Source organism: Chiloscyllium plagiosum, unplaced genomic scaffold, assembly GCF_037043375.1.
Source record: "Chiloscyllium plagiosum isolate Xiang-an unplaced genomic scaffold, Cpla_swu_hap1 HiC_scaffold_19, whole genome shotgun sequence".
In the NCBI taxonomy this organism is placed as follows: Eukaryota; Metazoa; Chordata; class Chondrichthyes; order Orectolobiformes; family Hemiscylliidae; genus Chiloscyllium; species Chiloscyllium plagiosum.
Window position 1 is genome coordinate 53,305,714 of NW_028270157.1, and position 26,334 is coordinate 53,332,047.

Consider the following 26,334-nt stretch of genomic DNA (forward strand, 5'->3'; position numbering starts at 1 on the left):
AGAGCTAAAAGAGATTTATTTTATGAGGACACTTTGCACCTTGTACAGAACAGTTTGATCATTAGCTCACTTCCTGCTTTGGAACAGATTGATCACAGCGTTTGAACTGATTGCTACAAATGCAGTTTTTTTAAAAAAAGTTTCCACTGACCCGTCACCGTTTAAGTATTAATTTTAAGTTAAAGAAGAAGCACACGGTGCATTTCAACCTCACACAGTAAACGCTTACAGTGGAAACAATGATTCAGATTTAGGCACGGGATTCAAATTGAATTAAAGTCACTTCCCATTCAGCCTCGGTTCAGTGGTTAGCACTCTCAGTTCTGAAACAGGAGATTGCTGTTTCATTTCCTCACTCCAGACACTCGAATACATGAACTGGCTTGACATTTCCGCGCAGGATTGACAAAATGCTGCGCTGACATTGTTGGGGATGCAGTGATATCAAGCAGGGACCCAAAGCTGATGTTATGCGCCAATTGTTCCATTCTCTCTACTTAGAGTGAGCGAGAAAGACCCGATGTTACTATCAAATGTCCCGCCAGAAATTTCTCTTAGTCGAAACCAGTAAAACAGTGATCTTAGTGGGCGGCACAGTGGTTAGCACTGCTGCCTCACAGCGCCAGAGACCCGGGTTCAATTCCCGCCTCAGGCGACTGACTGTGTGGAGTTTGCACATTTTCCCCGTGTCTGCGTGGGTTTCCTCCGGGTGCTCCGGTTTCCTCCCACAGTCCAAAGATGTGCAGGTCAGGTGAATTGGCCATGCCAATGTGTTAGGTAAGGGGTAAATGTAGGGGTATGGGTGGGTTGCGCTTCGGAGGGTTGGTGTGGACTTGTTGGGCCGAAGGGCCTGTTTCCACACTGTAAGTAATCTAATCTATGCAAGACTGGTTAATCCAGCCGAAGTGGCCTCTTGTGTACGAAAGTTTGTGATTAGACTTCAAAAGCTATTCTGGGAGTGACCTGCTAGGGAGAAAAACATTAATATACATACCAGTTTACCTTATTTTCAATGCTATAAAAAGCTTTTTGAGTGGGTTCAGTGGTTAGTACTGCTGCCTCACAGCACCGGGGACCCAAGTTCAATTCCAGCCTCGAGCAACTGTCTGTGTGGAGTCTGCACATTGTTCCAGTATCTGCATGCGTTTCCTTCCACAGTTCAAAGAGATGCAGATTTGGTGGATTGGCCCATGCTAAATTGCCCCATTGTGTCCAGGGCTGTGCAGGCTAGATGGGTTAGCCATGGCAAATGCAGGGTTTCAGGGGTGCTCTTTGGAGGGTCACTGCAGACTCGCTGCGCCAAATAGCGTCTTTCTGCACTGGAGGGAGTCTATGGTTCGAAGTGTAACAAAGGATGAAATAAGAAAGGTCACCCAGCTTGTTTATTTTGTAGACTGTGTGGAATAATAATAATAAACCCCCAAATTATCTTGAGAAAAGCTATCATACAGTGTAACAATACAGGGTGGGCCATTTGGGACTGAGTTCAGGAAAAATTTCTTCAACCTAGAGGATGATGAGCCTGTGAAACTCTCTGTCATAGAACACAGGTGACGCCAAAACATTGAATGTTTTCAAGAAGGAGTTAGATATAGTTCTTAAGGCTAATGGGACCAGAGGCGAGACGGGCAAAGCAGGAATGGATTACTACGTTGGATGATAAGCCAGGGTCATATTTAATGGTAGAGCACATTCAAAGATCTGATGGCCTATTGTTACCTCTATTTTCTATTTTACAAATCACACAACACCAGATTATAGTCCAACAGATTTAATTGGAAGCACTAGCTTTCGGAGCGCTGCTCCTTCATCAGGTGGTTGTGGAGTACACAGTTGTAAGACACATATTGTGTACTCCACAACCTCCTGATGAAGGAGTGTCGCTCCGAAAGCTAGTGCTTCCAATTAAACCTGTCGGACTTTAACCTGCTGTTGTGTGATTTGTAACTTTGTACACCACAGTCCCACACCGGCACCTCCAAATAATGTCTATTTTCTATGTTTCTATACAGCTCTTTACCTTTTCAATGTAAATGAACCAAAATTCCAATACGTCTATCTAACTTCCAGATGCTAATTTAGTAGCCATACCTGCATCTCAGAGCCAATTAGACAAGGGTTCAAGAATGAGTTCAGATATTTGAACATAGTAACAATGTTCTAAGTACTGAGAGACTGCTACATTGCCTGAAATGCTATTGTTTGCCGAAGACAAGGTGCCATCTGCTCTCTCACATGGACATAATTGTTTCCAAGGCCTGGTTTTGAGAAGAAACGTGGAAAATCTTCCGTGTCCCGACTGCTCGTTATCCCTCAATCAACATTACCAAAAACAGATTATCTGGCCATCATCACATAGCCGTTTGTGGGAATTTGCTGTTGGCTAATTGCTAATTGACTGCCACTTCTCCTACATTACAACAGTGACTACATATTAAGTGTTTCATTGACTATAAAGCCCTTTCAGACAACCTAAGGTCACGAATGATGCAAAAATACTGCAAGTCTTTATTCAAATTTGATTGTCACCATTCTTAATACAACAATTTCACATTAACAAAATCTCTGAACATATCCTTATAATCCTCAATTCTGTTTTCAATCATATATTCACACTATATTTTGCTATGGTGTCATTCTATTGATGAAACCGTTGTTGATTGTGGGAAAAACCCATTTGACTCACTAATGGTTCTTCAGGGAAGGAAATCTGCCATCCTCACACAGGATTTCAGACCCACAAGAATGTGGTTGACTCTCAACTGCACTTTGAAATGGCCAAGCAAATCACTCAGTTGTATCAATCAGCACAAAGTCTCAAGAAAGAAATGAAACCAGACGGACCATCTGGCAACGACCTTGGCACCAGAAAAGACAACAGCAGAAACAGCCCTGTCAACCCTGCACGAATCTCCCAACTAACATCTGGGGGCTAGTGCCAAAATTGGGAAAGCTGCCTCACAGACTAGTCAAGCAACAGCCTGACATAGTCATATTCACAGAATCATACCTTGCAGACAATGTCCCAGACAGCACCATCACCATCGCTGTCCCACTGGCAGGACTGACCCAGCACAGGTGACAGCACTGTGGGTATACAGTCAGGAGGGAGTTGATAAATCCCCAGGACCTAATCAGGTGTACCCTAGAACTCTGTGGGAAACTGTGGGAATTGATTGCTGATCCTCTTATTGAGATATTTGTATCATCAATAGTCACAGGTGAGGTGCTGGAAGACTGGAGGTTGGCTAAGGTAGTGCCACCATTTAGGAAAGGTGGTAAGGAAAGGCCAGGGAGCTATAGACTGGTGAGCCTGACATCAGTGGTGGGCAAGTTGTTGGTGGGAATCCTGAGGGACAAGATTTACATGTATTTGGAAATGCAAGGGCTGATTAGGGATGGTCAACATGGCTTTGTGTGTGGGAAATCATGTCTCACGACCTTGGTTGAGTTTTTTAAAGACGTAACAAAGAGGATTGATGAGGGCAGAGTGGTGGATATGATCTACATGGCCTTCAGTAAGGCATTCAACAAGATTCCTCATGGTGGACTAGTTAGCAAGGTTAGATCTCATGGAATACAGGGAGAACTAGCCATTTCAATATAGAACTGGCTCGAGGGTAGAAGACAGAGGGTGGTAGCGGAGGGTTGCTTTTTAGACTGGAGGCGGAGAGTTGTTTTTCAGACTGGAGGCCTGTGACCAGCAGTGTGCCACAAGGATTGGAGCTGCATCCACTGTTTTCATCATCTATATAAATGATTTGGATGTGAATATAGAATGTATAGTTAGTAAGTTTGCAGATGACACCAAAAATGGAGGTGTAGTGGACAGTGAAGAGGGTAACCTCAGATTACAACAAGATCTTGATCAGATGGGCCAATGGGCTGAGAAGTGGCAGATGAAGTTTAATTCAGATAAATGCGAGGTGCTGCATTTTGGGAAAACAAATCTTAGCAGGACTTATATACTTAATGGTAAGGTCCGAGGGAGTGTGGCTGGACAAAGAGACCTTGGATTGCAGGTTCATAGCTCCCTGAAAGTGGAGTCGCAGGTAGATAGGATAGTGAAGAAGGCGTTTGGTATGCTTTCCTTTATTGGTCAGAGTACTGAGTACAGGAATTGGGAGGTCATGTTGCAGCTGTACAGGACATTGGTAAGGCCATTTTTGAAATATTGTATGCTTTTCTGGTCTCCTTCCTATCGGAAGGACGTTGTGAAACCTGAAAGGGTTCAGAAAAGATTTACAAGGATGTTGCCAGGGTTGGAGGATTTGAGCTGAAGGGAGAGGTTGGTAAGGCTGGGCTGTTTCCCTGGAGCGTTGGAGAATGAGGGGTGAACCTTATAGAGGTTTATGAATTCATGAGGGGCATGAATAAGGTGAATAGACAAGGTCTTTTTCCTGGGGTGGGGGAGTCCAAAACTCGAAGGCATTGGTTTAAGGTGAGAGGGTAAAGATTTAAAAGGGACCCAAGGAATAGGTATTGAATGAGCTGCCAGAGGAAGTGGTGGAGGCGGGTACAATTACAACATCGAAAAGGCAGCTGAATGGGTATATGAACAGGAAATGTTTAGAAGGATATGGGCCGAGTGCTGGCAAGTGGAACTAGATTTATTTAGGATATCTAGTCGACATAGACAAGTTCGATCAAAGGTTCTCTTTCCATGCTGTACAGCTCTATACTCTATGGCTTTATTTCAAGATTGAGTTCTCTGTACTCAGGTGTAAACTGTCTTTCTGTATTCAGATTAAACGTAAATTCAGCACCACATTACAGCGCTACAATTCTTCAATCTAACTACCAACCTTTTACTCTAGCTGTTTAGTTTCTATTCATCAATCTACTTTAGGTTCATGCTGTTTGATCTTCCTGGATGCCTCCATTTTTCTAACAAGCCTCTTGTGAGAAGTTTTAATGAAAGGTTTCTCAAAATTCATATAATTGTGGCTTTGAATTCAGTGGGGACTTTGCCAGGGTCTCTGTCATGACCTTCAAGAAAAGCCTTCTCTGAAAAGCACCATGTGATGTTCAAAGATATTCCCAGTGTTCAGGTCGATATTTATCCACCGACCAACTTCATTAAGATAGATCATCTGCTCATTATCTCAATGCAGGCCATGAGAGTTTGCTGTGCATGAATTGGTTGCTTTATCTTCTTTATTACAGCAGTGAGTACACATCCTCAGTGCTGCACAGTTCTGCGGAGCGTCTTAAAGTCATGGGGGATGCTGTGTAATTTGGATTACTTATTCTTTAAATGATTTAATGGTATTTAAAGACAGTTTTAGGTGATGCAGCCACTTGCTATGAAATCTGACCATCTCTTCTTAAAAGTTTAGATGTTAGAACATGCAGTTATTATTAGATGATATCAACGGCCTTTGACACCTTGACCAGGAAGTTACCATTGTTTTGGAACCTATTTACAAATGGAATGTTGTTCACGTTAGCTACATCAAGCAGAGTGCTTACATTACTGTACTAGTAATCCAGAGACTTGAGCTAATGATATGGAGACATGTGTTCAAATTCCACCACAGCAGCTTGGACTTGAAGTTTCAACAAAAAACCTGATTCACTAACTTCCCTGAGGGCGTTAAAATGTCCATTATCCATGGTATTTAGGGATTCCGTGATCAAACTATTAAAAACATAGCTATATGAGGAAGTAGATACAGTGTATCTTAATTTGATATCATTTAATTCAAATTATGTTAACTTAAATGGAATTCATTCAAATATGTCTTCCATTAAAAATTTACTGTGAGAATTGAATTTGCTCATATAATATATTCGTGAATTCTTACTTTTTCTCCATATGGGTACTGACCAGTGAAATCTGTTGCTTACTTAGATTTTAACCTTACAGGGCCCTTTATACATTGCAAATCTTTCAGATGGAACAGTTTTCAATTCGAACGATATTGTTTTTGAAGCAGACGTTGTCAGACATTTATGGTTCATATTTAGAAATAGTTGGGGCTTTCCGAATTAGTTGGGATATTGGAATTTTCCCTCAAACTTTAGAAATTAATTCCAGGTAAAATTCAAAAACAGATCTTTTACTTGATACATGTTCTGAAGTAAAGACTGTGTAAATACGTTAGTAAAGCCTTTGACAAGGTTCCTTTGACTATCAGTAAAGTTAGGTCACATGGGATTCAGAGTGAGCTTGCCAATTCGATACATAATTGGCTTAATGGCAGGAGACAGAGAGTGATGATGGACTGGAGGCCTATCACCAGCGGTGTTCCATAGGGATTGGTGCAGGTTCACTTTTGTTTGTCGTTTATATAAATGACTTAGATGAGAATATAGAAGGTATGGTTAATATGTTTGCAGATGGTAGAGGTAGGTTCTTTATGCAGAGAGTTGTGAATGCATGGAATGCGTTGCTGTGGTGGTGGAAGCAGAATCATTGGGGACATTTAAGTGACTGCTGGACATGCACATGGATGGCAGTGAGTTGAGGGGTGTGTAGGTTAAGTTATTATATTTTACGTTAGGATTAAACCTCGACACAAAATCGTGGGCCAAAGGGCCTGTTCTGTGCTGTACTTTTCTATGTTCTATGTTACCAGGATTGGTGGTATAGTGGAAAATGAAGAAGGTTATCTAAGATTACAAAGAGATCTTGATCAATTGGGTCAGTGGGCTGAAGAGCAGCAGATGGAATTTAATTTGATAAGTGTGAGCTATTGCATTTTGGTAAAACAAACAAAAGCAAGACTTATACAATTAAAAGTAGGGCCTTGGGTAGTGTTGTAGAACATAGAGGCCTAGGGGTTCAGGTACATGATTCTTTGAAGTTTGCACCACATATAAATAGGCTGGTTAAGAAGGCATTTAGCATGCTTGCCTTCATTGCTCACACCTTTGAGTACAGGTCATTCTGCTATAACATGCGTTTTGTTAATGTAAAGTTGCTGTAATGCGCTTGGCGAATTGAGGACATGTGTTTCTAAAGCGCGATTTTTCTGTAATGCGGGCTTGCACAAGAACGCAACCATCACATTATAGAAGAACTACCTATATAGCAGCTGGGACATTATGTTGAGGTTGCACAGGACATTGGTGAGGCCTCTTATGAAGTACTGTGTCCAGTTCTGGTCTCCATATTATAGGAAGGATATTATTAAGCTGGAGAGGATTCAGAAGAGATTTACCAGGATGTTACCAGGAAGGAGGGTTTGAGGTATAAGGAGAGGCTGGGACTTTATTCATTGGACCGTAGGAAGTTGAGAAGTGACCCTATAGAGGTTTATAAAATCACGAAGGGTATAGATAAAGTGAATAGCAAGTGTCTTTGCCCGAGGATGGGAGATTTCAAAACTAGGGGGTATGTTTTTAAGGTGAGAGTTGAAAGATTTTAAAAAGACATTAGATTAGATTAGATTACAGTGTGGAAACAGGCCCTTCGGCCCAACAAGTCCACACCGACCGCCAAAGTGCAACCCACCCATACCCCTTACCTAACACTACGGGCAATTTAGCATGGCCAATTCACCTGACCGGCACATCTTTGGACTGTGGGAGGAAACCGGAGCACCTGGAGGAAACCCACACAGACACAGGGAGAACGTGCAAACTCCACACAGTCAGTCGCCTGAGGCGGGAATTGAACCTGGGTCTCTGGCGCTGTGAGGCAGCAGTGCTAACCACTGTACCACCGTGCCGCCCATTAGGAGCAATATTTTTGCACAGAGTGGTCTATGTATGGAATAAACGTCCAGAGGAAGTGGTGGATGCAGGTACAGTTACAACATTTAAACGACATTTCGATAAGTCCATGTATAAGGAATGTTTGGAGGGATATGGACTAAGCATAGGCAGGTGGGACTAGATTAGTTTGGGATTATGGTCGACTTGGACTGGTTGGACCGAAAGGTCTGTTTCCATGCTGTATGACTCTCTGAATTTCTGAAGTGCATGTTTATGTATCACCACAAAAGTCCTTTACAGAGACATCTCAAAGCACTTTGTGGTCAGTTAGTTACAATGAGTGTTATGTCGAAAAATACAACTGACAGTATGCACGTAGATGGATCCAAACAAACAGGAATTAGATAAGCAATTAATCTCCTATTGATATTAGTTCTGAGAGGCATGTTCACCAAGATGGTATATTCTGTCAATACTGTTGGGAAAGTTCTAATCTCTGCAAAGGAAGACACATTTTTGTTTACATTCCAAACCTTTGGCAAACACTGGACACCAATAAAGAAACAATAAGTGAGTTGTTATTAGATGCTAAACCATCAATTTAAATACACATTATGATATACTGTATTCTGAGGTTAAGCAAGATGCCTTTTTGACTGTAATTACTTGCCTGAAATAAGATCCTCTCACATCGTAAGGAAGAACACTCATTTCATAAAATGTGAATATTAAAATTTAATGTATAATCTTTTTAAAAGTTTATAAAGAGTATAAGACTTTATAAAATTTTTTTTAAATAAAAATATATATCAAGAAGCTGGAGAGTTTACAACTCTCAATATCCCTTGCAAAATAATCAAAGAGGCATTGGTCACCAACTGTTCTAATAGCATTGAATTTGAACAAATATCCATGATTTATTTGTGAGATCAAACTTGCTCCAATGGATTTTGTAATGCTCAACTTGCCATATACAACATGAAAACACCATCAGCACTGTGTGAGCTCATGGTCAGGGCAAAACGAGTTAACCCAATCAAGAAAGAGCATGCGTAAGCAACACCCAACCACATTCTGGAAGGATTAGATTAGATTAGATAACTTACAGTGTGGAAACAGGCCCTTCGGCCCAACAAGTCCACACCGACCCGCCGAAGCGTAACCCACCCATTCCCGTACATTTACCCCTAACACTACGGGCAATTTAGCATGGCCAATTCACCTGACGTGCACATCTTTGGACTGTGGGAGGAAACCGGAGCACCCGGAGGAAACCCACGCAGACACGGGGAGAACGTGCAAACTCCACACAGTCAGTCGCCTGAGTCGGGAATTGAACCCGGGTCTCTGGCGCTGTGAGGCAGCAGTGCTAACCACTGTGCCACCGTGCCGCCCACCAACAACAAGGAATATGAGGGCAGATCCTATGTGTGCCATTCTCTGCAATCATTCTGATGAAGTCAAAGTACCAGTCGCAACTGCCCGATAACAGTCTGAAGGCTGCACTAAGGTGGGCTGTGTCTGTTAAATTCAGGCTAGAACTCCGCTTTGGGAAATAGGAAGCAACAATAATTTGCACCATGAAAGGGTGATAACTGTTTATTTGCAAGTACATTTATTTGTACTGTGTGTAAGACATTTGTTGCTAAAGTTAGCTTCAACAGTATAATCACAGCCTCAGCTGTGGCTAGTTGTTGATTCCTATTGAACAATGACTAAATTTAGATAAAGGAGATAAGGCCTTTCTGATGTTCAGATGTAATTACAGTGACAGTATAGTAATATAATTTTGTTTTGTCAATACTCCTGTTAAAAAGTTTGAGGGGGAACATCATAATTTTTAAAAGAGATCTTATTGATAGTCAAATTTTAAGCTTTTTAAATTTGAAATGCTATGTGTTCATGGTGATATGTGAGGTGGTACATGCACAGTCAATGATCAGTCTTCACTAGGCTTATTGCTGCATGCTTATAATATTAATTCACTGGTTAAAGTTGGGCTGAGTTATTCTCCATTCCTCCCCAATTAAAATTATTAATGCTTGCTTTTCAACAAAAAAAATTGTAAAAGTGTTTAGAGAAACAAGGGGACAAAGCAATATATTAATGCTCGTCATAACTTTATTTTGTTGTTAAAAAGCAATCCTTCTGGTCAGGCGACTATAATGGGAAACAGTGCAATCGTTAATTTTCATGGTATGTTCTTGTTGCTTTTAGTTGTTAAGGTTATGAACATTAATGTAGTTAATTGCTTACTTGCACTTATTGTTCTGGTAGGTGCTGAAGCACTAGTTATTTGAATAATGCAGAGGGGAATGTTTTCATCAACTAAACATACACTAATGCAGTAAGTGCTTCTAGATTTTAACCCTTTCACTGGCCCATTGGCTATCATTTTTTTCCCATTCCAGGCAATTTTTCACTGGAAGAAAGACCTGTGGTAAACAGCACACATCCCATCTGGATGTCTCTTTACCTCCAGGCTGAGCAACAACATCATAAACAAGGAAGTTTGCCCAGGCTCTGCCTTAACAACCTGATTCATTTTGGATTTGAACATTTCTGTGGCATCCAGTTACTGAATAATTACACATTCAACATGTAGATAAAAAAACATGTTTCCACGGAAGAACCATTAATGAAGAATTTAAATTACAAAACTGTGGAACTTCGGGAAAAGTAGCCCACAGGTGCCCAACACCAGAAAAAAAAGTGTGTGCTTTTGTGAAAGGTTTCTAGCAGAAATGCAAATAGAAAATGTGGAGAAACTAAGGCCCTCTGGCAGCATCTCTGGGGAAAGAAACAGAATCAATGCTTCAATTCCAATATGACGTTTCTTTGCAACTCATACCGGACTGAAAAACATTAATTATATTCTTCTGAGCTTCTCTGGCATTCCCCAAGCGTGTTTCAGATTTCCCAAAATCCATCGTCTTTTACTTTTCTTTTCTAACTGTAGTGTTCAGTCTTAAAATGATATTCAGGTCATTTTTCTTTATCAAGTAACTAATTATTTAGTGTGTTTTAATGGAGGATTGGCTAGGCTAGCAAAGTACCTCAAACTGATACTTCCCCAATGAAAATGTAAGTGTGCCTTGAGGTAACAATGGCTGTGAATAAGGCTGGCTTTCCACCTACCCCACAATCTTTAGGCCGGTGTGAAGAGTTCGGGGGTGAGTGATAATGCCTGAAAGATTATACTGCACATGTCTCTGGCCAGAAGGGTAGGGATCTAGTTAGTGGCCCCCATTGTCCATCACTAGCACTCCCTCCACCACAAGTACTTAGTTCCTCCCAAACTCCAAGCCTTAAATTTCAAGGACTGCTTGTAGTCCACGTCTTGGCCACTGATGTTGTTGGAATGACAAAGCCGCTGACCAGTCCAGAATGACCGGCAGTTCTCTGAGCTGGAGCCTCTGCTCAAATAAGGGACGGAAATCCAATCTTCAGCCAATTAATGCTCTGTGGAACATGAAATAACTGTGTAGGGATTGCTTTGATTGGCAGGGATACATTCCCACTGACTCTGTGGGTGCAGGACTGGAAAGTCTACCATCCAAAAAATCCTATCGGAGCTGCTCTCTTTTAAATAGCCATTCATGGAAAAAATGCAGCTGTCTTCTGGAAGTAAAGTAGCTGACCTACATTTTTCTATACAGACAAACATTGTGAGGCTTGCAGATAAGGTGTAGGATTTAAACCCTTCAGGCTGTAACTTTTATAGCTCATTGTTCATAACAAGTTGCCTGCTTTAATGCCAGCATGTTGCCATTATAGCCTGCTGTTTTCTAGGAGCTAAGCTCCACACCGTAACATCTGTGAACACATAACCACTATACCTTTTTCTTTTAACAGCATGGCGTCTCCACCTCAGACTCTTGGATATTCTCTCTGGGCCCAGTCATATGTTAAGTGCAGTGCAGCTTGAAATTGGGGTCAGCAGCCCCGGTGACAAATGCTGTATGGAGCTTATAGAGCCATAGAGATGTACAGCACAGAATGAGACCATTCCATCCAACTCGTCCATGCCAACCAGCTATCTCAACCTAATCTAGTCCCATTTGGCAGCAATTGGCCCATATCACTCTAGACCCTTCCTATTCATGTTTAATCAAGAGTTATGAAAAGCCCCTCAAACAGCCTATAAACTAGCAAACTAATTTCTCCAAACAAATGTTTTCTGTCAGGCATCTCAAGAACACTTAGAATAAGTGGCTCACTGGGTAACATTTTAAGGTCACATTCGGTGGTAGTAATTGGCAAACTTCAGCCAATAAGGCAACATGAGATCCAACCGAGCACTGGATGATACAAGGTCTGCTCTGTGCTACTTCTAAGAAACAGTCAGTTTCCAGCTAGGATGCATTGGTGATGGCATGATACCTGGACCATGGGAGCACCCAGATCCGATGAGCAACTTGCCAGTCATGTTCAAGGGGCAGATGTCAGGCTAAAACTGGGAAGAAGAGATATTCAGATTCCATGCTGAGGCAGATGGTACATCAGGCCAGGGCCCATTGTGCAGGTTGGTTGGAAGATTGAAAAATTTTCCAGATCCGGTTTTAAATGGTCTTAATTTAGGGATCATTGACTGAGTCGATATAAATGAGCAAAATGTTGGAAATGCCTGTTTGGACCTAAACATCGCATAGGGCCTACATTTTTATATTTGGATTATTGGTCATCTTTGTTTCAGGAAGGCGGCATGCATGTTTACAGTTTCAGCTTAAATTTACCTCATGAACACCTTGGTTACTCGTGAGGTTTCTGAGGTGCACGCCAGTTCAGCCCATCATCTGGCCTGCAACCTCCTCCCTCCCTCTCCCACCCTCCCCGCCAAGCCCCAGCACCACCCCCTCAAACCCCAAGACCATCAGCTCCCTCTCACCAGTTTCTCAGATGAGACAGGGGAACAAATAGTGGAAAATCACACCCATGACATCACAAGAAAATGTAACAGTCATGCAAATAACAATCAGTATATTTACACAGGCAGGCAGTCTTTGTTCTTGTTGTTTATTCATTCACAGTGCTGACCTGAGGTAATCTGATATTTCGGGTAGATATGCAGTGCCTGATAAACATAAAGTTGTTTGTCATGTCACTATCCAATTTCAGGACGTTTGTTGGAAGATGGAAGTGCGATTTCCTTTCTAATCATTGTCTCTGTTGCCAACTTTAACCAGAGCAATGGTTTCATACTATGGTGGGCACACTTTATCATGTCACTATCTGTAACTTTTTTGAGAGGAAAGGATACTTTTTGGGTCTGTTTTCCATTTTGTTTGTCTTTTAGATTTTCTGTGTATCTATTTAGCTTGTAACTGGCAGACAAATCAAGCCCCTATACTCTCACAGCGGTTCAGATGATAGGAGGAAGGTTATTGGGCCCTTTTCTGCTTCATGGGATGACGCATTAACTTGAAAAATCAGACTTTATATTTAATATTTACAACCTTTGACAATTCAGCTGTACGTGGTGTTGTTTCAAGACCGTGACGTTCCAAATCATCATCACAGCTTTGTGCAAGTGTTATTTCTCTGGTCATGGTGTGTATTCTTGTTGCCTCAAGTACAGAAAAACCTGAGACTCGTACTTCACACAACAAACACGTTTTGAAATGAAAATAAATCATTGACATCACTTCAAAACATCCCATGTTATCAAGACAACGAGTAAAAGGACATAAAACTTTCTTCCGTTTCTATTAATGAAATGAAACTTGAAATCCCGTATCGAGATGTTGATAAATCTGTCCAATCTGCCAAACAACTTCATGAGTTATTCATTTAAGGGTAATGAAAATACTAAGACACATTATATTTAAACATTTCAAAATACCATGTCAGGTTTTGTCCATTATTGTAAGGGAGCCATAACTTACTTTGGATGTTTGTCCAAATTCTTAATAGCTGCTACCTTAAATGCACTACAAAAAGACTGCATTCAAATTATTGTCCAAGAGGAAAACAACAGTTCACATTAAGGGAACAAGTTACTTGATCTGCCCATCTAATTGGGGTCAACGGTGAGGAGCTAGTTCTCACCCAAGTAATGACCATCAGTACATAAATGGTCTGACATTCCTTGAGAAACGCACCATATTGAGGAACAAAAACAGAAATTGAAACAGCAAAAGCAGAAATTGACCTGTCCTTGGATCTGCCAAGCTTTTCCAGCAATTTCTGTTTTTGTTTCTGATTTCCAGCATCTACAATTCTTTCAGTTTTATTTGTCATATTAAGGAGGTCATTAAGTGCATCCACTGTCAGGACTGTAAGTGCTGCATATTGATTTCTTTAGTACTTTGGAACTTCAATGAGAACATTTGCTAATGAGGTCATTCTGATCAAAATACAGTTGGCACTGGTGACACCACTAAGCCAAAGGGAATTTCTTTCATCACATGAAGGAGGAAAAGAGGAAGATGAGAACAACTTTAGGAATAGAAGAAAAAGGTAGATCAGAGGCTTGTTAGAAGTTATTCCTTCCACATCTGCTTGTGTCAATTGACAAGTATCACTGACCCAGAACGTCTTAAATAGACTTTGCTAGCCATCAATGGTCTTAGAAGCAATGATCCCTCTAAGCTCTGCAACCACAAAGTGAACTAAACATGCCATGTATAAGTCAGGCTCTTTAAAATCTTGCTCATTTGTAGCCCTGCAAAAAAACTTTCAAACGTTTGAGCATATACTGAATCAGCTGTGTAGTACAAAAAAAACTAATGCTGCTCAGAAGTTGTACTTCCTCCTGGAAAACTATGGCGAAATATCAACCATGCACTGTAGACCTGCAGCCCATTTTCACTATGGTAGTGTTTTGAGCCAAAAAAAAGTGATGTTACATGGTGGGATTGTGCTCCCTTCAGGAGCTGGGTTTCTCAATTCTTTGTAAAGCATGTGTCTTCCAGTAACTCATCATGTGACCAAGTTGCCTGGAAGATAAACAATAGAAACATAAAGGTCAGTATGAAGTTCACTAATTTAGAGGGGGAAGTAACTGCTTGGAGGTGGCTGTATGTTTGAACAATTTGAGTTTAGAATAGAACAACCTGGCTACAGATCAGAGAGCATTTCTTTCCAGCTGAATTAATTTGAAATTATGGGTGTTGGCTTAAAGAATTAAACCAATTATTAACTGAAAGACTCCTAACAGTGATTTGGATTTCTTACAGAACAGAGAAAGAGAGTTCTGGATACAGGACTCAAAATTAAAGAACATTAGAACCAGGGAATTTCTGATCTGAGGTGGCTGCACGTTAGACCTTTCCAATGCCTGAATTAAACTGGGCGTCTATAGCTGTGGGATGGTTGGAGACGATGTGAAGGGACCATCTTGCTGGAAGTAAGCATAAGACCTGAAGATATCTCAGCCCTTCTATGAATCTTGAAACTCTACTAAGATTAAGTAGTTAGTTAATCTTTCAATTTCAGAATCGCATTTGATTTAAGATTATTGGGGTTCTAACTTAACATGGATGCAGATGGGAAGTTGTACGAAGAAGTTTGTTTTACAGTAGAAGTATCTGTGTTCTTTATTTGTTAATCTTTGACATAAAGAGTTGGACTGAAAGGGTCCGTTTCCATGCTGTACATCTCAATGACTCTCTAACTGATTATTTAAAATTGTGTGATTATTAGTTTGATTTTTGCGCATTATATACTTCTGATTTAAACTGTGAAGCTTGTAGCTTAATTTTTGCAGTGAATACCTGGGTTGTCAGATTCAGGCTCCACTAAGTTCATAACAATAGCAGTATGGTTTCTACCAATCCTCATCACTGTACTTTTTTTTAATATAAAACAAACTTTCCAGGTTTACAATTTGGAAGGGTTTCCATTCTATCAAAGTCCAATAAGTATTTCACACTACTTGTTGTTATCAGCCATTAAGGTCTGATACAAAACAACAATCCAGCCTCATGACTGAGGGTGTGTGATTCCAGTAAAATCAGATTCACATAGTCACAGAGTCATAGAGTTGTATAGCATGGAAACAAATCCTTCGGTCCAACTTATCCATGCCAACCAGATATCCCAACCCAATCTAGTCCCACCTGCCAGCACCCGGCCCATATCCCTCCAAACCCTTCCTTTTCATATACACATCCAGATGCCTTTTAAATGTTGCAATTGTACCAGCCTCCACCACATCCTCTGGCAGCTCATTCCACACACGTGCCATTCTCTGTGTGAAAAAGGGGCCCCTTAGGTCTCTTTTATATCTTTCCCCTTTCACCCTAAACCTATGTCCTCTAGTTCTGGACTCCCCGACCCCCAGGGAAAAGACTTTGTCTATTTATCCTATCCATGCCCCTCATAATTTTGTAAACCTCTATAAGGTCACCTCCTCCGCCTCCGGAGCTCCAGGGAGAACACCCCTAGAATATTCAGCCTCTCCCTGTAGCTCAAATCCTCTAACCCTGGCAACATCCTTGTAAATCTTTTCTGAACCCTTTCAAGTTTCACAACATCCTTCCGATAGGAAGGAGACCAGAACTGCATGCAATATTCCAAAAGTGGCCTAACCAATGTCCTCTATAGCCGCAACATGACCTCCCAAACCCTGTACTCAATACTCTGACCAATAAAGGAAAGCATACCAAATGCCTTCTTCACTATCCTATTTACCTACGACTCTACGTTCAAGAAGTTATGAACCTGCACTCCAAGGTCCCTTTGTTCAGCAACACTCCCTAGGACCTTAACATTACCATTAAGTGTACAAATCCTGCTAAGATTTGCTTTCCCAAAATGCAGCACCTCACATTTATCTGAATTACATTCCATTTGCCACTCCTCAGCCCATTGTAAACCATTATAAACTGAGGTAACCTTCTTCGCTTCCACTACACCTCCAATTTTGGTGTCATCTGCAAACTAACTAACTATACCTCCTATGTTCACATCCAAATCATCTATATGACAAAAAGTAATGGACCCAGCACCGATCACTACAAGAAGCTTCAGAGAAAAAAAGCAGGAATTTTCAAACTTATAGATGCCCAAATAATTTTTTTAGAGCTTAATAATTCAGCCCTGCACTTGACTCGAAAATGATTGGACTGAATTTTAGCAGAAATTAAAATGACAATTCTGGTGCGTTTTACAGAGGGTTTCTCTCCACAGGGCATACTGAGATTGCTCACACTGTATTCTGAAACTCCCCGCATTGGCTATACACTGCAGCCCAATGGCTCCCCACTCACTGTTTCTGCCCTCTCAGCAGAGTGAAGTCCTCACTATTGCCAGGATGTCCTGAGATTCTCAGCATTGGTGCCATCTTTAAAATACAGGTCAAGTGCTGTCAGTATGGAACTGTGCAGTTTATGTGAATTGACCTGGGCTGGGTAGAGGGAGGAAAATTAGCATTCACTTTGCTGAACGGGACCAGGAGGTCCTTGTGGATGAGGCTGTGCAGAGGAGGACCCTTCTCTTCCCTCAGGAGACAGAGGAGACCACCCCACCAGGCACGACCTACCTGGCTCAGTGCTGCCTTCACAGTACAGAGGAACGTGCAGCAATGCTGGAAGGTCACATACAGGCACTCTCCTCCAGAAATCTCCCTTCAGGACACTCCAGCATGGCCAAACCTTCCATCTCTACCCTGCCTGCTCACCACCCCCCCCCCCCCCCCCCACCCCGCACCTCTAGCTCTGTGCAAGTTCAAGGCCAGAAGGATGCACATATCTCTGGGCAGGACACACTCAGTATGTCTGAGCCCTCTAGATACAAACACTCCCGAGCTTGTCTGATGGTCTGCAACACAGAGTAGGCTGACATCTAGCAAGAGGGAAAGGAAGACCACTTTCCTTGGACACATTTGTGACACGTGTATGTCCTCACAGCTATCAATATATGGTCACTGTTTATCATCAGCTCTGTGAGCAAATGCCATTCTAACTGCAACGAGCAGAATAGGGGACAAAGATGACAACGGGGTACAAATCCTTAACACTTCAATAGGTCCCAGGTGTGAAGTGAGCGGCTCCTGGCACTACATAGAGGCAATGGGAAGTTGGGAGGTGACTGGCACTTTGGCATCTAAGGTAAATCACTCCAGACTTGAGTGCCACAGCCAGGAGTAGGATTGATTCCTGATGTAAATAATGTATTCGACATGATTGGAGCCAGGACCTGACCTCTGCGAAGAGGAAAGTAACATTTCTCACCCCACCCCTGATGGATCACCACTGACAACCTTGAGAAGCTGGATTAGAGTGGTGCTGGAAAAGCACAGCAGTTCAGGCAGCATCCGAGGAGCTGGGAAATCGACGTTTCAGGCAAAAACCCTTCATCAGGAATAGAGGCAGGTCTGCCTGCAGAGTGGAGAGATAAGTGAGAGGAGGGTGGGGGTGGGGGTGGGGAGAAAGTAGCATAGAGTACAACAGGTGAATGGGGGTGGGGATGAAGGTGATAGGTCAGAGAGGAGGGTAGGGGAAGGTAGCAAAGAGTACAATGGGTGAATGGGGATGGGGATGAAGGTGATAGGTCAGGGAGGAGGATGGGGTGGATAGGTGAAAAGGAAGATAGGAAGGTAGGACAAGTCATGGGGACAGTGCTGAGCTGGAAGTTTGGAACTGGGGTGAGGTGGGGGAAGGGGAAATGAGGAAACTGGTGAAGTCCACATTGATGCCATGGGGTTGAAGTGTTCCGAGGTGGAAGATGAGGCATTCTTCCTCCAGGTGTCGGGTGGTGAGGGAGTGGCGGTGATGGAGGCTCAGGACCTGCATGTCCTTGGCTGAGTGGGAGGGGGAGTTGAAATGTTGGGCCACAGGGCGGTGGAGTTGATTGGTGTGTATGTTCCAGAGATGTTCCCTAAAGCGCTCTGCTAGGAGGTGTCCAGTCTCCCCAATGTAGAGGAGACTGCATCGGGAGCAACAGATACAATAAGTGATATTGGTGGATGTGCAGGTAAAACTTTGATGGATGTGGAAGGCTCCTTTGGGGCCTTGGATGGAGATGAGGGAGGAGGTGTGGGCGCAGGTTTTGCAATTCCTGTGGTGGCAGGGGAAGGTGCCAGGACGGAAGGGTGAGTTGTTGGGGGGCGTGGACCTGACCAGGTAGTCACGGAGGGAACGGTCTTTGCGGAAGGCGGAAAGGGTTGGGGAGGGAAATATATTCCTGGTGGTGGGGTCCGTTTGGAGGTGGCGGAAATGTCAGCGGATGATTTGGTTTATGCAAAGGTGGTAGATTGGAGGGTGAGCACCAGGGGGGTTCTGTCCTTGTTACGGTTGGAGGGGTGGGGTCTGAGGACGGAGGTGCGGGATGTGGACAAGATGCGTTGGAGGGCATCTTTAACCATGTGGGAAGGGAAATTGCGGTCTCTAAAGAAGGAGGCCATCTGGTGTGTTCTGTTTTGGAACTGGTCATCCAGTTCCAAACTGGAGCAGATACAGTGGAGATGGAGGAATTGGGAATATGGGATGGAATTTTTGCAAGAGGTAGGGTGGGAAGAGGTGTAATCCAGGTAGCTGTGGGAGTCGGTGGGTTTGTAAAAAATGTCACTGTCAAGTCGGTCATCATTTATGGAGATGGAGAGGTCCAGGAAGGGGAGGGAGGTGTCAGAGATGGTCCAGGTAAATTTAAGGTCAGGGTGGAATGTGTTGGTGAAGTTAATGAATTGCTCAATCTCCTCACGGGAGCACGAGGTGGCGCCAATGCAGTCATCAATGTAGCGGAGGAAGATGTGGGGAGTGGTGCCAGTGTAACTGAGGAAGATGGACTGTTCTGTGTAGCCAACAAAGAGACAGGCATAGCTGGGGTCCATACAGGTGCCCATGGCTACTCCTTTGGTCTGGAGGAAGTGGGAGGATTCGAAGGAGAAATTGTGGAGGGTGAGGACCAGTTCAGCCAAACGAATGAGAGTGTCGGTGGAAGGGTACTGTTGGGGACATCGGGAGAGGAAGAAACGGAGGGCTTGGAGGCCCTGGTCATGGCGGATGGAGGTGTAGAGGGATTGGATATCCATGGTGAAGATGAGGCACTGGGGGTCGGGGAAACGGAAGTCTTGGAGGAGGTGGAGGGCATGGATGGTATCTCGAACGTATGTGGGGAGTTCCTGGATTAGGGGGGGATAGGACAGTGTCGAAGTAGGTGGAGATGAGTTCGGTGGGGCAGGAGCATGCTGAGACAATGGGTCGGCCATTGTGGTCAGGCTTGTGGATCTTGGGAAGGAGGTAGAATCGGGCGGTGCGGAGTTCCTGGACTATGAGGTTGGAAGCTGTGGGTGGGAGATCTCCTGAGGTGATGAGTTTCTGTATGGTCTGGGAGATGATGGTTTGGTGATGAGGGGTGGGGTCATGGTCGAGGGGGCGGTAGGAGGAGGTGTCTTCGAGTTGGCTTCTGGCTTCAACGGTATAGAGGTCAGTGCGCCAGACTACCACTGCACCCCCTTTATCCACTGGCTTGATGGTGAGGTCGGGATTGGAGCAGAGGGATTGGAGGGCTGCCCGTTGTGAGGGGGAGAGGTTGAAGTGGGGGAGGGGGGTAGACAGGTTGAGGCGGTTAATGTCCCGGCAGCAGTTGGAAATGAAGAGGTCGAGGGCAGGTAATAGGCCAGCGCGGGATGTCCAAGTGGATGAAGTGTGTTGGAGGTGGGCAAAGGGGTCCTCGGAAGGTGGGCGGGAGTCCTGATTGTGAAAGTAAGCGCGGAGGCGGCGGAAGAAGTGTTTGACGTCACGCCGTGTATTAAATCCATTGATGCGTGGATGGAGGGGGATGAAGGTGAGTCCTTTGCTGAGGACTGATCATTCGTCCTCAGTGAGGGGGAGGTCCGGAGAGATGGTGAAAACCCGGCAGGGCTGGGAGCTGGGACCTGGTCTGGGTGTGGAGCTGGGAGTGGGGGCGGAGCCTGTAACTGGAGTGGGAGTGGTGTTGGGGGAATGGGGGTGGAGTCATGAGCTTGGGTGGTGTTCCCCTCAGGGCTCTGGAGGGCAGGGGTGGTGACAGTGGGATCTGTGGGGGGACGTGTCAGCAGAATGCAGATGAGTGGTGTTGGTGGAGGCGGAAGTGGTGGCGAACACAGCAGTGGGGGGGAGGAAGTCACTGAGCATATAACATCTGCGATGATGTGAGGGGCGGAAGTGATGTCACATGTGGTGCATGATGAATTGTGAGGAGTGGAAGTGGCTGTGGAAGCGGCCATGGTGGGGGTGGAAGTGACGTCATCGATCACCATGGGGATTGTAGCTGCACTACTCGCATTGCTAAAGGCATCCGAGCAGTTCCAGAGGCCGGGGGAATCTTCTGGAATGTTTGAGGAGTGCTGGTTATGGAGGTGGGTAGATAAAAGCTGCGTGTCTGTGCTAAAAGAAACATTGTAAGACTAAAGTACGAGGAGCCTTTAAATTCTGACTGATGGGGTATAGCACTAAAAGGGCAAGAGCATGACAAGGTAGAGATTTTATGTGTGTGTGCTAATACAGCAACAAGAAGCCATGAAATTCATCAAGGCCGAATCCTAGAGATGAGTGCCTTTCCCTATGTACAAAGTGTCCTGGCAGCAGCATTTCAATGAAAGGTGCCAGTGCACTCTAAAGTATAGCGTTGGAGTGGAGGAGGGTGCTGTCAGTGGGTCAGAGACGTGCCATGTGGGAGTGGTAAGGCTGGTATATGCCATGTGTTGGAGATGGCTGGCCCAGATGGAGGATAAGCAAGGGGGGGGGGAAACTAGAGACACCAGGCCCCCACTCTGACTTTCACGTTGGGAAACACCCCCATCCAGTTTCTATCCAGTGCGGTGGGAGAATGGTTTAAAGCACCTTAATATGGTAAGATGTGCAGATAATTAGTCCATGCCAATCAATGTAAACAAGCCTCTCACTGGTGAGATTCTTCTCTTGCCATTCAACACTTGGTTGAAGAATGGGACTTAATGCTTTCAACGTCGAGAGTCTCATTACAGTGGATCTGACCTAATTTTCACAATTTCTTCACCAACGCCCATGTTGTTTAGGGGGTGGGCAAGATTCTACCTTAGTCTCATGTTGCTTTCTGTTTAAAATCAGACATGCTGAGGACCAGAAATATGTCCTTCCCTCCAGCATGAGAAACGTGCACACTAGAATCAAAGTAGACAGTTCTCCATTCATCTCACAACTGTGGTGGAGTTTATTGATATTTGGCTGAAATTGTTGTTTGCTACTCTTTACAAAAGGTATTAAAAAATAAAATGCTGCAGATGTTGGAAATCTGAAATAAAAACAAAATAACACAGGTCAAGACATGACTGTGGAAAAAGATAGATTTAACTCTGTTAGATCTAACAGTTCAGATCTAACTGTACAAAAAAAACTGTTGCTATCAACTTCAGAAATGTTAACTTTATTCCTGCTTCTCTCCACAGGAGCTGCCTGACCTATTTTACCAGCATTTTTGTTCTGGAAGGAATACACATTGGCAATAGCACTTACAATTATTTTGGATAATAAACTTTTAATAATAATTCTCGATTTAGTTTATTTTGCACACCTATTTCCCAACACAAAGATTGTTACGAACTGGATAAAATACAAAATGAAAGAAAATCGTCCTTCAAAAGACTTATGTAATGAGTTCTACTTCTCTTACTGCATCTCTATATTCAAAGGATCCACAAATATAAAAGCTATACAATTTTCTCCCTAGTCCTCAAGGTAATTGAAAAAAAAATCTCCAATACCAGTTACAAGGTGATCCTCCAGCTTCACAGAAGAGGAGATATAATAAATCCATGACTCATTAAATGGTTGAATCAGATTCTAAAAGCTGTACCTTGTTCTTGGTTAACTGCAGAATTTCCTGCTTAAGTCTTGCATCAAGACACATACTTCAGTCACTCTAAAACAACAATTCATGAAGCAATACTGACCAGCCAAAATGTACCAGACAGTGAGTCAGCAGGCAATTTCAGCAGATCATCCTGCCATTCATAACCATGGACTCAAACCAATCTCCAGAGTTATTTGCACACCTACCTCACTTACTTTCTTCACTACCCAGTGTTTATCAATGAATATTCTGCTTGAAAATGCATTACAATAAAATAAAATACCATTAAACCAAGCTGCCTGGTATGTTCTGTAAAATAAAACTTTACCAAATTTCAAAGGCCAATTACTTCTGTCTATTGTCAACTAAATAAGACAGCTTCCATTTCACAAGCCTTGTACATTTGCAAATGTACCGCCTTCTTGTGATTATGAGCATGACAGTGTATAAAAACATCGAAAGTTGATTTTGCAGCCAACACCCAACTTGAATGAAGACTTGAGGAATCACATCATTAAAGTGGCAGTGCCAATTTTGAAAGGCTCTTAGGTGGGTCCTTTGTCACTGCTAAACATGCAAAACAGCATCTACATTAAAAATCACAAGCCTGCTCATTGCAATCGCTTTTCCCCCAATCCTTCTTTTCAAAAATTACTGCTTACATAAAATGCAATTTTTTTTTACTTTGGAAGTTACTCAATCTTAATGTTGTGCACTCTGAACGAATTCAATCCTAAATCAAAGACAACTTACTTTTAATACTACGCTTCTCTGTTATAACCTAACTGAGAAGAGCTTTCTAAATTGTGTAAAATAAGCAGTTTTACAAGCTTCCTTACTGCTATGATTATTAGGCATATCCCTGTTGCACCTTTCGGATAACACATGCTAACATCTCTAATGGTTACAATACAGTTCAATGATGTTCACACTGCATTCACAAAATGATTAGCTTTTAGAAGGAGACCATTCAGCCCATTGCTCCTGCACTGACTCTATTATCTCGTCCAGCTCCAGTATCTAGTGCCAATCTCCTGGCTTTACCCAAAAATCCTGCACACAACTGCTTTCCAAAAACAAAACTCTAATACCCTCTTGAATGTCTCAATTGAACCTGTCTTCACCACATTTCTAGGCATTGCACTCCATGCCTTGACACCTTGCTGTGTGGAATAGGGATTGTAATAGTTTCAACATGCAGCTTCTTCAGTTCACCCAAAATGTCAACTTGTTAGAGCTTGCAGAATTACTGCTGTGTTTGTTAGGTTTATAAAGGCCTAAAGAAGCACATTCTGTAAATCTACAGTCTATTCTGACTATACTACACATTTTATAATCAATCTTTCCATGAAGGTTATCTGTGGTTGGAGGCCTCACCACCAGACTTCCTGCCTTCAACTGTCCCTCCTGAACTCTTCCCATTCATTGTCCCCCAATGTGTCCAAATTGCTGTTAAATACTTTGCTTTTTCTTTCAGAAGGAGGTACAGCACAACTGGATTCAGCAGGAACTAACACGAGGGGTACAGATGCACATGCATGTCCTGACCCCATGGAGATTAACTGGCCAATACTGATAAGTCAATGCTGATGCCTGGTTAGCAGTTCAGCTGAAATTGATGACAAAAGTTGGGTGCTGAGAAAGCAGGCCATTTTGACCTGGATACTGTTCAGTTTCTTGAGTGTTATTGGAGCTGCACAGATCCAAAGGGAATGAAAGTATTCCATCATATTCCTGACTTGTGCCTTGACATTGGTGCATCAGAATGTGAGTCTCTTGTTTGTGAGTATCCAGCTTCTGTCCTGTTCTTGTAGCTCAATTATTTAAATAGCTGGTCTCATTAAGTTTCTGGTCAGTGTATTAATTCCAGGATATTGATGCTCAGGGATTTAACAATGGTAATGCCATTGGATGTCAAAGAGAAATGGTTAGATTTCATCTTGTTGCGCATTACCACTTCTTGGCATACATGTGGCATGAAGTTTAGTTGCTACATATCAACCCAAGCTTGAACTTTACAATATTTGAATCAAGGTAGTAATGAGAACTGGAGCTGAGTGTTTTGGAGAAAGACAAACTGGGAACCTGGTTATTTCTGAGTGAAAGCTCCTTGATATCACTACCTACGGTGCTGTCTATCATGTTGCTGGTCATTTGCAAGACAGATGGAGCAGTAATTGACTAGACTGAACTTGTTTGGCACGTTATGGACAGGACATATGAGAACAATTTTCTACTTTGCTGGTTACAGGATAGTGAAACAGCTGTCCTGGAACACCCTGACTGGAGGTGTGACTTATTGTAGAGTACATGAGTCTTCAGCGGTACAGCTGAATGTTGACAGGGGCCTAGACTGTGCTTACTCAGTTTGCTAAACTTATTATGACACAAAATGAATTGAATTGGTAACAATTTCTGAGGGCCACAGCTGTTAGCAAAGATGAATCAGCCACTTGGCACTCCTGGGGTAAGGCGTCTGGAAATGCTTCAGATTGGTCATTTGCACTCATGTGATAGGCTGTAGCATTGTTGAGGATGACAATGTTTGTGGCACCTTCTCATCTGATTAGCTGTTTAATCGTCCACAACTATACACGGCTGGATATGGCAGAAGGGGAGATCTTTGATCCCTTAGTTTTTCTGTAACATATTACTTCCACTGTGGAGCATTCAACAGGTCTTGGATTGTAGCTTCATCAGGTTAGCATCTTCATTTTAGCTATGCCTGGGACAATGTTCCTGGTACGCTCTCCTACACTCTTTAGTGAACCAGGGCTGGTCCCCTGATTGGATGATAATGGCAGAAAAAGGGATTGTGGCTGCAGTTTGTGGCTGAAATTAATTTGATTCTTGTTGATGGCCCATAGCACATCATCTGGTCTAGTGCCCGGTTTTGTGCTGCTAAATCCATTCTGAATTGTTTCATTTAACATGGTGCTAGTGTCACATACTGAAATTAATGGGCTCCTGATCTCCTTCCTTCTCCTTCTCAGTTGCTTGTTGTACAGGTTGTGACAAAGTCAGTCACTCACAGTGGTCAGGTTGTGCATTATGCAACAATTCCTGCCAAATACTTTAAGAATTGACCAGAGTAGTCCCAGCAGCACAGGTGTCATTTCAACACACCAACGGTCTTGTCAATCACATTTTATCCAGCACTACGGTTTTCATTGTATGCATTTTGCACACGTGTGTGTGCGTTGTGGACCTGAGTTATCAACCATGTGATCAACAGATGGTCCATGTCATTTAGTAGTGTTTTCTTGTGTTGGCTTGAATGGTGCAGCAACCACTACAAATTCCTGAACATTATCCTATATAATGCACTGCCCCTCAACTTTCAATCATCAGGACCTACAGTAAAATCATAGTGACTGGTCAAACCTATAGTCCATCAATCAAGTACCTGGAAAGAGGTGCTTAGACTCTCTCCTAGGAAACACTGCAATTCGTTTGACAAAAATGACCAAAGACCTAATTAATCAAAAGTGTAATGCATTATTGGACCATTTCCCATATCTTGGGAGCCTCCTCTTGATTAAGGCAGAGATGGGAAGTTTCATCATCACCTTCAATTAGTCAGCTTCGTGTCTGGCCAACTGAAGAAGTGTATTTGCGTACCATGCTCTCAAACCTGAGACGAAGGTCATGGTTAAACAGACAGCACTGATACCTGTGCTCCCATAAGATTGGGCAACCTGACTGAACTATGGCAGATACCTCAATACACTGGAGAATCCCACCAGCAAGATCCTTGCCTTTGCATGATCATCCAAATCTGGTGGTACAAAAGGCAATCCAACAACAATGATTTACTCCTGGACAACTTGCCCAGCAGAGGAGATAATCTCTCAGAGACAGTTCCACTGGGCAGGAACATGTTGTCCAGATACCTGACAGCAGATTCCTGGAGTAACT

At 43.0% G+C, this 26,334-nt stretch overlaps 1 protein-coding gene across 2 annotated transcripts in view; it reads right to left on the minus strand.

Annotated features, from left to right (window-relative positions):
* Positions 1-26,334, minus strand: part of prr5b (proline rich 5b (renal)) — a 127,502-nt gene that overhangs the window by 75,033 nt on the left and 26,135 nt on the right. The gene's annotated exons all lie outside the window — the stretch shown is intronic.